This window comes from Ornithorhynchus anatinus, chromosome 15 (genome assembly GCF_004115215.2).
Source record: "Ornithorhynchus anatinus isolate Pmale09 chromosome 15, mOrnAna1.pri.v4, whole genome shotgun sequence".
Classification (NCBI taxonomy): Eukaryota; Metazoa; Chordata; class Mammalia; order Monotremata; family Ornithorhynchidae; genus Ornithorhynchus; species Ornithorhynchus anatinus.
The window spans coordinates 18,061,150-18,078,510 of record NC_041742.1 but is presented as its reverse complement, the minus strand read 5'-3'; the positions used below and the strand labels follow the sequence as shown (position 1 = coordinate 18,078,510).

The following is a 17,361-nucleotide window of genomic DNA, read 5'->3' as shown; positions in this document are numbered from 1 at the left end:
GACAAAATCTGTCACAGTGGGGGAAGAAGAAAAAAAAATGGCTTGTGTGTAAATGCACAGAGCTGGATGTCATGAGTACATCAGCGTCAGTTTTGCAAGAATGAGATAAATGAAATGTCTTCTATTTCATGGGGCTCATTGTGCTAGTAACCATTTTCTGTTTGAGACGGTCATTTCATAATAATTATAATAATAATTATGGTATTTAAGTGCTTACTATGTGCCAGGCACTCTACTAGGCGTTGGGGTGGATACAAGCAAATCAGGTTGGACACAGTACCTGTCCCACGTGGGGCTCAAGGTCTCAATGCCCATTTTACAGATGAGGAAACGGAGGCACAGAGAAGTGAAGTGACTTACCCAAGGTCACATGGCAAACAAGTGGCAGACCCATGTCCTTTTGAATCCCAGACCTGTGTTCTATCCACTAAGCCATGCTGCTTCATTTCCTTTGATAATTGCTTATAGGACCAAGCTTTTAAAGAATGAACCTTGTTCCCATTTGTAAAATGATAAAGAATGAACCTTGTTCCCATTTGTAAAATGAAGAATTTCTATTAAAAACTGATACCATCTTATGTTACAATTTATATTTCACCCACAGATGCTTTCTTGGCCTTAACACAAATCTTACTGTACGTTGCTGATATATAATGCAGAGGTTCTGCTGCTTGTCTCTGGATCTGTTTATGTAACCTTCTTTGCATAGACAACCAGAGTATCACTCATCCTTAGTCTTGGGGTATACATTCCCCTCAATAGTATTTGAACCCACAGGCAATTATGGGCCAGATCTGAAAGGGAAGAGAGTGCCCAGCGATAAGAAGGGCTTACAAATTTTGTTAAAAAAAAGAACACATGCATGCAACTGATGATGATTAATTCAAAAGTCTTAAATAACCTTGTCCACTCAGTTTGTTGTCACAAACAAGCTCATGACTGAGCTACCAGGGGAGCAAATGAAAGCAGACCAGTGACCCAGCTGAATAATAATGCTACAAAGGATGATAATAATAATAATTGTAGTATTTAAGTGCTTACTATGTGTCAAGTATTACGTTAAGCACCGGAGGAGATATATGAGAAACATATTTGACCCAGGGCCTGTCTCCTCTGGGAGTCACAGTCTAAGGGGAAAGGAGAAATGTACTTTATGGACAAGGAAATAGTCACTGAGAAGATAAGTGACTTGCCCAAGGTCACAGAGCAGGCAAGGGGCAGAATCAAGATACAAAGACTCCTGATTTCCAGGCCTGAGCTCTTTCTACTAAGTACCTGGATACAAAGAGGGTGATCACATCTTGGGGTGAGAATGATCCAGTGTACACAGTCTGGCCTAGTGAACAGAGCATAGGCCTGGGAATCAGGAAGACCTGGGTTCTAATCCTGCCTTTGGCACTTGTCTGCTGTGTGACCTGGGACAAGTCACTTCAATTCTCTGGGCCTCAGTTCCCTCAACTGTAAAATAGGAATTAAGACTGAGTTCCATGTGGGATATGAACTGTGTCCATTGTGACTACCTCGCATCTAGCCCCAACACTGAGCACAGTGCCAGGCACTTATGAAGCGCTTAAACACCATTAAAAATAAATAAAAGGAACGGGCTTAGAGAACCTAAAATGTCTCCATCATCATATGTTTCCTAAAGGAGAAGGAAGTAATGCTTAACAAGGACCATTATTATGACCCACTGCCACAGCTCTGTGGGCTGAACTCTCCAGCTTGCTCGTCTCAGACCTCTAACAAGATCTGAGTGTTCCTCCTTGGCTGAAATGAGTCGAGAACTTAGTCAGAAAAGGCCCAAATCAGGTCTTTTGAACTCTTTATCCCTTCGAGGGTTCCCCTCATCCCCAACTTTCTCCCCCCACCCACAAGGCCCATCCCGACTTAAAATAAAAAGTAGCCATCTGTTAGGTAATGCACGTTCCATCTGGCTTTATCTCGTTGGATACAGCTCAAAGGTTTTAGGTTGTATTATGTGTTCATAATTATGTAGGAAAGTTTCAACATACTTGTTTCATTATGTAAATGATTATTATAAGCTCATGCATGGGGTGATTTCTCTTTGAATGTGTTATAAAAAGGAATTTTACTTTTTCTGGGCACTTAAGCTACAGTTGAGTTTTTCTTTCACTCCCTTATGGGAATTAAGAAGTTTTATTCTTTAGAATTAAATTTAAAATAGAGAAATGTGGCTTCTTTTGTTAATTAAACTCCACATTCACCGATATGAAATCCTCACATATTAACCAACAACTAAGATGGGGGAAAAAGGGAATTGTTTTTCAACATTTGTTTTTTGAGTTCAACTGTAATCCATGTTCCAAAGATCCTGAACCATGATCAACTTGAGAGTTCATTAAAGCAAACTTTGTATTGTGATACTGTATTTACCAGTATGAAATGCAAGGCGAATCAGCTTTGTTTCTTCGCAAAAGTATGCTGAACAACAGTTTAGCACATACGGCTTGAAATGTTCAATTTTGAAAGAACATTGTGGCAGTGTGCTCGACAGCTTATCACAACCTACTTATCTCTGATAAATTTACCTAATTGACACTTATCTGTAGTCTATGTGTGCATTTTTTTTTCTTGGGATTGATTTCTCTAAGAACAGTCGTCTCAAATTTTTCTGAATTTCATGTTTTCATTTCACCAAAGTTAAAGGTGACACAGTCTTGATTCTATTTAGTTGCCCTTGATTCTATTTAGTTGCCCTTGATTCTATTTAGTTGCCATTGTTTTTAAGAGATGTTCTTCCCCTCGACTCTATTTATTGCCATCGTTCTCGTCTGTCCGTCTCCCCCGATTAGACCGTAAGCCCGTCAAACGGCAGGGACTGTCTCTATCTGTTGACGACTTGTTCATTCCAAGCACTTAGTACAGTGCTCTGCACATAGTAAGCGCTCACTAAATACTATTGAATAAATACTATTGAATGAACAGTCTTGGTATGAATATCAGTCTCATTCAATTTCCTCTTCATTCCTTCCCTAGTTCTCAATAGCGATTCTGAAAATTATCTCGAGGGGAGAACAGTTGTTTACTGCTGTATTTAAACACTTCAAAGGTTCTAGTCATTCTTAAATCATACTTTTAGTGAAGTGTCATGTTCTGCTTGAACAATACTAGGTTTCCACGGTTATATTCATGTCTTTGAAGACACACAAGTAAACAAAGAGGAAAAAAAATCATGAATGATATATGTGGGAGGGACATGAAATTGTTCACCAATCTCAAATGGGTAGAATGAAGCTCAAATGTTCAAAGTTGAGGGGTTAAACTCACCCTTAGCCCCATAGTGCTTATGTACATATCTATGAATTATGTATTATAAAATCATTTATGTTAATGTTTGTCTCCCCCTCTAAACTGTAAGTTTACTGTGAGGAGGGAACATGTCTACCAACTCTGTTGTACTGATTATACTCTTCCAAATGTTTAGCTCGGCAAGTGTACAATTGATACTACTGATCAATTGACTGATTAAACTGTAAACTCCACTGAGGGCAGGAATCAACTGTATTATACTCTTCCAAGAGCTTAGTACAGTGCTCACACAGAGATAGCACTTAGAAACAACTGAAAGGGACAGATTGATTACGGTAGATTTACAGCAAACAAAAGCACTTCTCCTCATGACGTGGTAAAGCATATGGAATGTTACACTCCCTGAAGTTATGCTCCCCCAGTGTGTCCAGAGCAAGCCTGAAATCTAGTGAGGAAGACAGACATAAAGTGGGGAATGCAGGCAAAAAGTAACTTAGCTATAGGGTAAAGAAGGGGTCAAACAGTAGAATAAATAAAAGAAAGGTGCAAAGAGAAGTAAAACAAACAAAAAGTGAAAGGGGTGCAAAAGGGCTGAGATGAAGCCAACGGAGAGTTCCAGGCAGGGAAGAAAAAATAGCTACAGGTTTGGACATTAGGTGTTCAGTGGTAGTCGATCTGAGTTCAAATTCCAAAGTTATCTCCCCCACCTCCCCGCCAAACGTATACTTTGAATAGACTAGTTAACCACCTTGCCCCCAGTGTTGTTAGAGAAATAAGATGGTCCCTATCTGGCTAAAATGGTCTTCCAGGCTACCGTTGGAAGACTGTAAGCTTGTTCTGGGCAGGGAACATGTCTACCAAATCTGTTATATTGTCCTCTTCCAAGTGCTTAGTACAGGGCTCGGCACAGACTTGGGCACTCTATAAATGCTCTTCATTTAAGAGCGTGGCAGTGAAACAATATATTTCATACTCAATTTCCTTCATCATTTCCCATTCAGTTCCACTGGAACAACTTAGGTTACATAAAATCCATTTGCCAACATTCTGTGGAAACAGTTTGAAAAGTCTAGGTAGAGTGCTACAACATTCAGTAAAAACAGTTAACATAATGAAGGCAAGCGAAAGTTGGGTAGTTTAGGTTTTGGGCAAGAGTCAATGATCCAATCATTTTATGTGTTACTTTATTATATTTCCCTTCCTCTCAACATCTATAGTCCAAGGTCAACCTGAAATCAACCTCTTTTGCTAGTTCATAAATCCCAAGGAACAGTTCTAGGGCTTTACCATGATATACAGGTGGGCAGCCTTGCTCAGACTTTTCAGAGAGTAATTCCCACTGGACGATATGTAGAAAACAAAATAGGAAGCACTACCTTTCAGTCACTCATTTTATACAAGAGTTAAGGGAAAAAAAATGTTCAGTGAAGCAGCATGGCTTAGTGGGAAGAGGCCGGGCCTGGGAGTCAGAAGGTCATGGGTTCTAATCCTGACTCCGCCACTTGTCTGCTCTGTGACCTTGGGGAAATCACTTCACTTATCTGGGCCTCAGTAACCTCATCTATAAAATGGGGATTAAGACTGTTTGCCCCACATGGGACTACCTGACTACCATGTATCTACCCCAATGCTTAGAATAGTGCCTGGCACAAAGTAAGCGCTTAACATATACCATAATAATTATGATTTTTATTAATAACTGTAGCTAATCCCTGGAACTTTGCTACTTTTGTTTTTCCAGGGGCTGTTTACCCTTAAAAGCATGGGCATTTCCCCTGGGCAGGATAATAACAACAACAATAACAACAACATTTGTTAAGCACTTAGTGCCAGATACTGTACTAAGTGCTGGGGTGGACACAAGCACATCAGGTTGGACATGGTTCCTGTCCCACATGGACCTCACAGTCTTAATCACCATTTTACAGATGAGCCTGAACTAATTATACGTAACTTGGTCATTTCTAGCCAGCACTGCTGCTATCCAGTCCTGAAATGGACCAATTCCCACCTCCCTGCAGAAGATGTCCCAAAATGATACATTTTTTTAGGTCAGAAGTGAAGGACTTTCATTAAAAAGTCCTTTTAGTCTGGGACCACATCATGAATAATCTAATTAGCTCAGGACCCTGATTCATCCCAGTATCCCACAGAGATCTATCCTCAGGAATCTTAATATGCAAATGAAAACATGTCTTTTGTTTGTTTGCTTTTCCCTAAATGAGCAGAACCAGCTTTGTGGCTGCTCAACTAGGGCCATCACCACCCTAAATCTTTGGAAAGATAATAATAATAATAATAATAATAATAATAATAATTGTGGTATCTGTTGAGTGCTTATTGTGTGCCAGGAACTGCACTAAGCGCTGGAGTGGATAAAAGAAAATCAGGTTGGGAATATTCCCTTTAGAGGCTCATGCTGTTGACCAAAATCCTTTATTTCCTAAATCAGCATCTGGGAGACAAGACATCTCTAACTTCCTCGTTCCAGCGATGTGACAGTCCCTGAGAAGCAATGTTGCCTAGTGGAAAGAGCACGGGCCTGGCAATCAGAATGACGTGGGTCCTAATCCTGGCTCTGCTACTTGTCTGTTGGGTGACCTGGGGAAAGTCATTTCTTTGTGCCTCAGTTACCTCATCTGTAAAATGAGGATTCAGATTGTGAGACCTATGGGGCACAGGGCCTGGATCCAACCTGATTATCCTGGGTCTAACCCACGGCTTAGCACAGTGTCTGGCACGTGGCAAACGCTTAACAAAAACCATTAAAAAAGAACACATTGGAATCAGAACGTTTAAGGATTCTATTCAGCCTCCCCAAGATTCTGAGCAAAAACACTTAAGGTAAAGCTGCTACAAGCAATTCCCTTGAACCTAAACCACTTAGATAAACTCATTTGGTTGTTTATCTTTCCTAAGGAAGAATGGAATTGCATCTATTTTGCTGGCTTGTGTATTTACTATAGTTAATGGCTAGGTCTCTGCCTTTATACTTACAAGGGAGGTTTTCTACCCAGGGTGAAGCTGCTCCTCACACTTGTATGTCTGTTAAGTGTTGCCCTGCAAAAAAGCAATACATGAGAAAACAGTTTTGAGTCAAAGATTTGAATTATTCCATAAAGGTATGTGAGTTGTATCTGGGGAAAGGGAGAAGTGCATGGATAGGTTCATGACTAATTCATAATGAATTTCTAGATTTTTTAGTTATGTATGCAGATATAAGAGACTGCAAGCTTGTTGTGGGCAGGAAGCCTATATACCAACTCTTTGTTGGACACAGGGACTGCGTCCAACTTGACCAATCAGTATCTACCCCAGCACTTACACTGGTGCTTGACACATAGGTATCACTTAATATAATAATAAAAATAACGATAGAAGGTTGGACAGTCCCTGTGACATATGAGGGTTCACGTTCTAAAGGGGAAGGAGATGAGGTACTGAATCCATATTTTACATATGAGGGCAATGAGGCACAGAGACGTTTAGCGATTTGCCTGAGATCACCAGCAGGCAAGAGGCACAGCCTTAATATAGGTCTTCCGAGAAACCCAGGTCCTCCGATTCCTAGGCCACACTCTTTCCATTTGATCGCTCTGCTAAATAGTTAAATATTAAAATCAAAGACTGTTATTTCTGGCCAAGGTACTAATCGCTTCTGTGGAAAAAGTGACCTTAGAGGAAAAGATGACCTCAAATTGAATACTGTTAGTTTAAAGGGGGAGGCTCTTTAAAATCCCTTGGCCGTAAGGCTTAAGCCTCAATTGATGGACCCTTACTTTTTTTTGACAGTAGGGTTGATTTTTTTTTTTTTTTGCGGCTCTCATTAAGTTAATGTAGCATACTCCATTTCACTGGTGTTTATAGCAAATGACTCCTTTGTTAATGGATCCTGCTATTTGCTCCGACAAGCTCGATAAAGTTTTCTATTGAACAAGGCTTAATAAAACTATTGGTGTATTAGATGAAGGGGTTAATGTAAGGTGCTCTTCGACAATATTTATTGAAGAAAGAGTATCAAAGCGTAAACAACCACCAGTTGGATGTATCTGATAGTGAGGGAAAAAAAAATTAATACAGATGACTAATAGTTGGTCAGAAGTGGATCTGTATTTCAGGGTACACACAATCAGGGTTGGGTTATCAATCGGGATACCGAGGTCCCATGAGGAATTGACTAGAATCTAGAGTCCATACCAATCCAACTCACTGGAGAGTAAGGCTGTTGTAGACAGGTAACTACAACATTGTGCTCTCCCAAGCGCTTAGTACAGTGCTCTGAACACAGTGAGCACTCAATGCCACTGACTGGTTACATTATTGGGCCAATCTTCTGACGGTACTTGAATCAGTCTATTTTGAGACCGACATATAGCCCACACCCTCCCTCTGACCTGGAACCCATTCCCCTTTCATAGTCGACTGAACACCACACTCTCCACCTTCAAAGTCTCATTAAAAATCACATCTCCTCTAAGAGGTCTTCCCTGAATAAGCTTTCATTTCCCCTACTCCCATTCCCTTCCGCATCACCTATGCAATCGGATCTCTGCCTCTGAAGCACTTGATAGTCACCCCAACCTATAATTACATATCTATAATGTATCCTACTGTCTGCCTCCCCCTCTGGGCTGTAAACTCCTTGTGGGCAGGGATCGTGTCTACCAATTCTCTTTATGGTACTCTCCCAAACACTTAGTACAGTGCTCTGCACACAGTAAGCACCGAATACGACAATGAATGAACTTAGGACAGCGCTCTGCACACAGTACGCACTCAGTAAACACCACTGATTGGTTGATTGAAGCTCACCATGCCTATCCAACAACCCTCTATCCTAGGACACTCTTCTAGCATCACAGTACAAGTCTCTAAATCAATCCCAAAAGCCAACAGACTCACGGCTACCCCAATACATTCTTTCCAAAGATTGTCCGGGGCCTTAGGTTGATAGAGGGTTCGTTCTGAAGCTCGAAGCTACTGAAAGATGAATTTCAAGAAGCTTCTACTACATTATGTCATGGAGGTCATCCTCCTAAAACATCATTTCTCTCCATTCCACTTCTGGCATATCACTGCTTTTATCGAATACAGAGTGTAGAAAAGAGGATTCTCATCCACAGTTGGTTTGCCAAATACTAAAAATATAATGGTTGTGTGTTGCCTCAGAGGACTGAATCTCTCAAAGTACTGAGGTATCAGGTTCACCTCTGAAAATATTTAGGTTCCCTTTGCTAGACATTTTTGCTTAATCTATTATAAAAATCTAACTCCTCAAAACATAGTCACCACTCTTTGATATTCAGGCAAGCTGATATTTTAAAGGCTGCATCTCTTTAAATTTTTCTTTGATGCATTATTTAGCAAGGATCTCACCAACAAAACCTTTGATTTCTTCCTACCATGTCAAGTTAAGACACTTAAAAAGAGAACCAACTTGTGTAGATATATTAACAGCACAGCTGGTTGGTCCCAGGAAATGACGGAAACAAAAATAAACTGAACCTATCTTCAGGTTTGTATAAATAAGTTACAGCCATCCTGATGTCTGGACCCAGGGAAATTCATGTGTGAAATGTCTCTAGCTGTGACTACGTGCCAGGCACTGTATTAAGTTCTGGGGTAGATACAAGATAATCGGGTTGGACACGGTCCCTGTCCCTCGGGGCTCACAGTCTTCATCTCCATTTTACAGATGAGATAGCTGGTAACTGATGAGGCACCAAGAGAGGTCAAGTGATTTGCCCAAGGTCACACAGCAGACCAATGGGGGACCCAGGATTAGAACCCATGACCTTCTGACTTCCAGGCCTGTGTTCTATCCACTATTCTGTGTGACTTGCCCAACTTCTCCCCTCCAGGCAGTAAACTTGTTGTGGGCAGGGAACATGTCTGCGTACTGTTGTATTAAACCTTCCCAAGCATTTAGCACATTAGAGAAGCAGCGTGGCTCAGTGGAAAGAGCCCGGGCCTGGGAGTCAGAGGTCATGGATTCAAATCACGGCTCTGCCACTTGTCAGCTGTGTGACTGTGGGCAAGTCACTTAACTTCTCTGTGCCTCAGTTACCTCATCTGTAAAATGGGGATTAAGATTGAAAGCCCCATGTGGGATGGGGACCGTCTCCAATCTAACTAGCTTCTTATCTACCCCAGTGCTTAGAACAGTAACAAATACTGCAATTATTATTATTATCATTCTAATTAAATGTTCAGAAATCTCTAAGGAATAAATCACTGCATGGCCCCACTGAGCTGAGTCGGCCCACTGAATGGAAGCTCCTTGGTAACGGGGGTTGTGTCTTCCGACTCTGTTGCATTTTACTGTCCCAAGCGCTTAGTACAGTACTCTGCACAAAATAAGGGCTCAATAAATAGCATCGACTAAGTGGGGTGTCTCACCTGGAGGGCCACATCCAACTCTTAAAGAGGGGCCAGGGGTCACCAACACCCTCTACCCCACAACCCCACACAACCCAACACACACACCCATTTGAACCAATATTCCCCCCCTTCGGAATTAGAGGCAGAACCAGAGTGATTGCATCCTGCCTTGGATGTTCAGTTCTTCTCTGCTCTAAATATTCCTGAAGAAATGTGTTACCCAAAACCATCTAATTTATGAAGTCAGCCGCCTCCTTCAGAGGTTGAGTATCAGCAACTGCTCCAATCGGATTTTGTCACTAATGTGATCTGCCTCCTGACTGCTCCAATTGCTCAGTCAAATAAATGAAGCCAGAGGACCTACTGAAGGGTAAATTTAGCTTTAAACGTGTTTATGAATGAATTACTCTTTCTAGTGGAACAGGTGGAACTCACAACCAGGGAAGAGATATTGGCTGTCTACTTTTTAGGAAAATGTGATCCTCTTAGGCTGAAGACTTGGAGAAATGGCTTGCCCCACTGGGAAGAGGATGGGACCGTGGAGTCAGGAGACAAGAGCTCGGATTCTGGCTCCTCCACTTGCTGCATTACTTTGGGCAATATTTTTTGATGGCATTTCTTAAGTGCTTACCCTGAGCCAGGCACTGCAATAAGCGCTGGAGTAATAATAATCATCATAATTGCATTTGTTAAGCAATCGGGTTGGACGCAGTCCCTTTCCCACATAGGGCTCACCATCTTAATCCCCATTTTGCAGGTGAGGAACAGGCAAAGAGAAGTAACTTGCCCAAGGTTACCCAGAAGACAAGGGGCAGAGCCGGGATTAGAACCCAGGTCCTTCCGACTCCCAGGCCTGTGCTCTATCCACTACAACACGGCAGTTGTTTAGGTTTTCTATACCTGGTATTCCTCATCTGTAAAATTGAGACAGGCACTGTGTCCGATCCGATTACTTCGTATTACCCCCGGTGCTTTTCCAATACTTGGCATATGATACATGCATAAATATCACAATTATTACTATTCGGTCTGAATGAGATGGGAAGGAGAGTCAGTCTAATGGGAACAGTATGGCCTAGTGGATAGGCACGAGCCTGAGAGTCAGAAGGACCTGGGTTCTAATCCCAGACCTGCCACTTCTCTGTTGTGTGATCTTGGGCAAGTCACTTCACTTCTCTGGGCCTCAGTTACCTCATCTGTAAAATGGGGATTACAACTGTCAGCCCCCTGTGGGACATGGACTGACTTCAACTCGATTACATTGTATTTACAGCAGCACTCGAAACGGTGCCTGGCACATAGAAAGAAATACATACCATTAAAAAAATAAAGAAAAGCTACCCAAGAAAAACAAAAGACCTGGATTTAGAATTAGGATTTGAATCTTGCCAGATGGGGAGAGAGCCATCATAGCAGTTGTGTGACTTTGAGCAAGTCACTTAACTTCTCTGTGCCTCAGTTACCTCATCTGTAAAATGGGGATTTAAACTGTGAGCCCCATGTGGGACAATCTGATCACCCCGTATCCCCCCAGCGCTTAGAACACTGCTTTGCAAATAGTAAGCGCTTAACAAATACCACCATTATTATTACTATCAAGCCAAGATCCCCTTGGTCACAAATCTCCCAGTGCAATTTTGGGAAATGTTTTGAGGGGCAATCAAAGCAGGTTAGTAAATAACTGCTGCAAAGAACTAAATGGGACCACCTTCACAGACGCATCCATACCTGATGATTCCGACTGCACGGGAAAGTAATCAAAAAATAAGGTGTAGGAGGAAGTGACTTATTTATGGCCTTTCCGTCTTACGTTCAAAGATGGTATTACGTCTTGGGCAAAGGAAATGACAGTGATTTCACACTCCTTCATCCTTTGCTGAAATTAATGAGCCTGCTTTCTCCTCAGCCATATTTTTCTCATAAATTCAATGAATTATCCATTTCCAACACCTCCCTACCCATGAAATGTAGTCATCTGTATTCAGAAACTTCCAGTTTACCACTATACACTGTTTAACCATTGTTTTAACTAAAGCACTTTCATAGAAACAAAACCTTTTTGATTAGCATCAAAATTTGAATGCAAATGCACTTCAACAATGAGGACTAGTAAGGAGAGTAGTGAAACTATGTTTTCTCAGTAATATCTTTGCCTTACTTCATTCAAAGAGCCTAGTAACTACATGCCCTGTAGGGACCAGAGTTGGAATTCATGACCAAGCAACCTGACTGGAGTGCTCAGAGGATTTACCAATCAGTGGTATAAACTGAGTGCTCAAGGTATGTTGAGCATCATCATCAATAGCATTCATTGCATGCTCACTCTGTGCAAAGCACTGTGCATCATCATCAGAGAAGTAGCGTGGCTCAGTGGAAAGAGCATGGGCTTTGGAGTCAGAGTTCATGGGTTCGAATCCCGGCTCGGCCACTTGTCAGCTGTGTGACTTTGGGCAAGTCACTTAACTTCTCTGTGCCTCAGTTACCTCATCTGTAAAATGGGGATTAAGACTGTGAGCCCCATGTGGGACAACCTGATTCCCTTGTGTCTACCCCAGCGCTGAGAACAGTGCTCGGCACATAGTAAGCACTTAACAAATACCAACATTATTATTATTATCTTCACCACCAACAGTAGCAGCAGCATCTACTGCATGCAGAACCGTAGGTGGGAAACACACACAAACAGAAAAAAAATGACATTAGATCCTTGAAGGGTAAGATTAGACAATCAAAAGGTATGTCATGCAGTTAAAAGAGGATTGTTCCTCTCTAACTCACTACTTATGCCTTTCTTCCCATTTGCAAATTCATTTCTCTCTCAGCTCCACGGAACTATCTCACTTCCGAACCTCAAAGCCCCCTCAAGCCTCCTACAGTAATAATTCAATGCACCTTCTAATTGGAAGGGGCCTAGAAAGATGTCCTACTCTAGTTCATCATCACCGATGTCATTTATTGGGAGCTTACTACGCGCAGAGCACTGTACTAGGCACCTGGGAGAGTGCAATACAAGAAGTTGACAATCTATGAGATGCTGCATCTAATATCCTCATCTGTCTCTTCTGCATTCCAACCTTTCCTTCTGGCAACCCATTATGGCCTGCTTGTCCAATAACTGAACAAAAGTTCTCTTGATGCTGCTGATACTTTCAGGCAACAGAGATTTCTATGACAAACAAAACTGCATTCCCTCACAGCCTACTGTGTGAAGACACGTTTCCTTGTGTTTGACTTGGACCTACCTCCTTCAGGCTTCGGCGACTGCAAACAGACAAGATCCACTGCGGGGAAGCAGATCGGTTGAGACAGGGCTTTTCCCTGAAATGCCTTTCAGGTCATCTCAGTTTTGCCGGGAAGAAGCCGATCCCTATTAGCCACCTTACTGGACCAATCGGGGCAGAAGACATTGCCTTCCGCTATTTTCTTCCGGAATTAAAAAGCAATAGGGTATATGGCAAGATGAAAATGTGTTTGTGTATCACTTCACTATGGAAAAAGCAATAAACATGTTTCTGGAACAAGAGAAAATCCTGCCATGTCACTATGACATTGAGGGCCTATTTTCTTTTTTTCTTCCTCCCCCTTAACAAGTGAACCTCTCAGAAACCTAAGCTATTCAAGTGGCGGCTCCAAGATGATTGGTTAAATGTCAGAGGCAGCCTGGATGGGCCTAAATTGAATGTCCAGCTCTCCCTTCTCCAATAATAAGTCCTGGCTTTATTAGACTCTTCAACTGGAGTGTCTCCCATCACAACAGATCTGTTGTTTGATCCTCTCTTTCCATTTTGCAAGAGCTCTTAAGAGTATCAGCCTCTATCCGCTGAAGCTTCTGAAATCCATCTTCATGCAACAGGCACTACAGGGATAGATCACTGTGTTCCCTTCTGTGGCAACCTGATGTGATTATCAACTTTTCATTTCTAAACAGGAGAGTTCCAAGCATTTTTCCCCCCTAACCCTTTCAAAGGGAATGTTTCATTTAAATTTTTTAACTAGTGAATAGTTGCTCCTACATCCCCTCACACTGGGTTTATACGCTCAGCAGCGGTCAACTCCTGTTTGCTACCACAGGGGTAGAAGACAGATATCGTTTCGGACACAGTCCCTGTCCTGCCCGCAGCTTCCAATGTAAGAGGAGAGGGACGGCAGGTCTGTTCTTCCCATTTTACAGATGAGGAAGGAAACTAAGGCACAGAGCGGTTCCACAGCAGAATCCTCACTCTCCGACAAACTCTTTTTCCATTATGCAACCACTTCTGTTGCTGTTCCTTGTTCTCATCTCTACCCCAGAACTTCCTTTCTGATGCTGAATTGCTAACTCTAAAAGATACTTATACCTTATACTACTAATAATAATGTTGGAATTTGTTAAGCGCTTACTATGTACAGAGCACTGTTCTAAGCGCTGGGGTAGATACAGGGTAATCAGGTTGTCCCACGTGGGGCTCACAGTCTTCATCCCCATTTTACAGATGAGGTAACTGAAGCACAGAGAAGTTAAGTGACTTGCCCACAGTCACACAGCTGACAAGTGGCAGAGCCGGGATTCAAACTCATGACCTCTGACTCCCAAGCCCGTGCTCTTTCCACTGAGCCACGCTGCTTCTCTACTAAGGATAATAATAATAGTGGTACCAGTTAAGCATTTACTATGTGCCAAGTGCAATACTAAGTGCTGGGGTAGGACTGACAATCCTTCAATAATAAGGGTTGTAAGGGCTTAACAAATACCATCGCTATTATTATAATCAGAATAAATAATTGTGATATTTGTTAAGCGCTTAATGTGTGCCAGGCACTGTAGTAAGCACAGGGGTGGATACAAGCTAATCGGGTTCGACACGGTCCCTGTCCCACATGGGGCTCACTGTCTCAATCTCCATTTCACAGATGAGATAACTGAAGCCCAGAGAAGTGAAGGGATTGGCCCAAGGTCACAAAGCAGACAAGTGGCGGAGTCGGGATTAGAACCCAGGACCTTCTGATTCCCAGGCCCGTGAAGAGCCTGGGTACCGGTTAAGAGGCCACAGTTCCATAGTATTAAGATGTGCACCACAGAAAACGCATTTTTGGTGCCCTTCGTTCTGGGTGCCTCACTGAATGAGCTAATTTGCTACTTTCTGCATTTGCTCTTTCCCACCTGCTTGTTATGCACGCATACATTGATGTCTGTCTTCATAATTTCTATCTTGGTAGTCCTTTTTATTTAGTCCTAGAATTGCACCTCGTGTTGTAAAGACAGGCGTATTATTCCAGTTGACAGCCTCTCGGGATTTGTATGCAGTTCACTGCTCATTTTTAACAATGACTTATTCTATCAAGTGAATTCATTTGGGTTTACTTATGCTTAGACAAATCTAAAAATAACTCCTCCTTGCAGTTCAGAATTGCACTGTGGCATTAGCTTTCTGGATTGTCGCATTTTGCCCAGGCTAAGAAGATATTTGATCTTCCAGGTACAGACAATTTATTCACCTGATGGCTCCAGCAATTCTCCACACTGTCAGTGTGATTTTTATGAGTCATGGCGAAGTTCTGTCATTCACAAGAATATGACGGAAGACATTAAGCAGGTGAAACGGATAAACAAAATGGAAATTGAAGTTTGAATAAAATTTTGCATAAAAACCCCCAGTCCTGAGCTATATTTCATTATAATCTTGCTGAAAGGAGGGCGGTCGGGGGGTGGGGGTGGGGCGACGAGAGGAAAAGCCAGAAATACCCACAATGTTCTATTTATTCAGTTAATTGGGACAGCTCCAATCATCTTAATGGGGCATCTTTAGGGAAGTCTATAAGAATAGACTCAGGGGAAGTAATATTGCCTAATGGATAGGGCACCGGCCTGGGCATCGGAAGGACCTGGATTCTAATCCCAGCTCTGCCACTTAACGGCTGTGCGACGTTGGGCAAATCGCTCCACTTCTCCGTGCCTCAGTCCCCTCATATGCAAAATAGAGATTAAGGCTGTGAATAACCTTATTAGCTTACAACTATCCCAGGGCTCAGTACAGTGCCTTGGCACAATCTAAGTGCTTAGAGAAGCAGCGTGGCTCAGTGGAAAGAGCCTGGGTTTAGGAGTCAGAGGTCATGGATTCTAATCCCGGCTCTGCCACTTATCAGCTGTGTGACTTTGGGCAAGTCACTTAGCTTCTCTGGGCCTCAGTGACCTCATCTGGAAAGTGGGGATGAAGACTGTGAGCCTCACGTGGGACAACCTGATTCCCCTGTGTCTACCCCAGCGCTTAGAACAGTGCTCGGCACCTAGTATGCGCTTAACAAATACCAACATTATTATTAACAAATACCATTAAAATAGTAAATAAAAGAAAAAAAGGCCCTCAGGAGGGGTTCATATCCCTCTGGGTGTTTCTGGTGTGTGGATGGTGAAGAAGAGACGCACAAATGCTCATGCTTGTGAAAACACAAGTAAAATTTACACTTCTCAGAGATCCCTATGGCTCCCTCTTTTTCCTTCTTCACCTACCAACCAGCAGCCCCTCCTGTGTGACAGTCAGGAAAAAGATCCCTAAATGAGCAGGAAGCAACCCAATTCTCTCAGCCCAAACTGGAGATCTGGAACTAATATCTGAAGCGAAGATCACGGTCCATGACAGAGAAAGAAGAGAATAGAAGGTCTTCTATTTCAATGGTACCATTTTGAAATGAAACATGGATCTTGTTAGACGAAAACTCGGACACGGCTCACCTCACTTGATTTTTGCCAAAAAAAGACACACACAAGTCTCCAGATTGTATTACTTCCTTTAAATAGACAACTCGAATTCATATTTGGGAGTGCTGTGAAATTTCTGGGGGTTTTCTAGGCATGAAATCACGTATTTTCCAGAAGCTTATCCAACAGTCCCTGAGGAATTTTCTGCCTCAATCATCCCTGTGAGTGCCTCAGAAGAGGACCGATGGAGTGAAGCTGGAGTGAATGAGTATGGTAATTCCATCCTCCAAGAGCTTGGCAGATTGGAAGACAAATGCTCGCGGAAGCAATTGTTCTAGGGGTGTGATCGGTTGCATCCCTGGATTGCGATTTTAAGCTCGACTATTTCCATTCATAAAGATTCCAACAGAGGATCTGCTCCAGAGAAAAGTCCAACTCTTCCCCTGTAAACTTGTGATCACCTTGACCTGCCAACATATAAAATCACTGCTTCTTTCAATCCAGAGGCTTCCTGATACTACAATTATGCCCTATTTCTCTACTCCCCTTCCGCTCCCTCTTTTAGATTCTTCTTTATGCCAGAAATGCCCATCCAACAGAAAACAACTTGCTGAATTTCGACTTTGAAGTCAAAATCCAACTTCTGCTAGTGGCCCTCACTTGGAACTTTATTTCAAGGGAAAAAAAAAATCCCTCTTCTCCAGAGATTTCAAAAATCGTACTATATTTTCTATAGGACATAGATGGCGTTTGAAAGATTATGTACCTGAGTGCTTTGTGGGGGAGAGGGCAGAGGGAGGATTCCCATTCCTAGGCGACGATCCAGAAAAAGGGGGAAACAGGATGGGGAATTGAAAGAATAATCAGGTAGGGCTTCCTGGAAGAGAGGTGATTATGATGTGAGGATTGAGTATGAAAGTTAACGAGTTATATAATAATAACGTTGGTATTTGTTAAGCGCTTACTATGTGCAGAGCACAGAGAAGTGAAGTGACTTGCCCACAGTCACCCAGCTGATAAGTGGCAGAGCCGGA

At 42.4% G+C, this 17,361-nt stretch overlaps 2 long non-coding RNA genes across 3 annotated transcripts in view; both read right to left on the bottom strand.

Annotated features, from left to right (window-relative positions):
- Nucleotides 1-17,361, bottom strand: part of LOC114817015 — a 63,004-nt gene that overhangs the window by 44,289 nt on the left and 1,354 nt on the right. For both annotated transcript variants that reach the window (XR_003764851.2, XR_003764850.1), the window contains exon 2: nucleotides 6,268-6,330. This is a non-coding gene — a long non-coding RNA (uncharacterized LOC114817015). The remainder of the gene's footprint in view (nucleotides 1-6,267; nucleotides 6,331-17,361) is intronic.
- On the bottom strand, nucleotides 16,394-17,199 carry LOC120638837. The gene is made up of 2 exons (XR_005660821.1): nucleotides 17,094-17,199; nucleotides 16,394-16,794 (listed from the first exon to the last, which is right to left on the bottom strand). It is a non-coding gene; the product is annotated as an uncharacterized LOC120638837 (long non-coding RNA).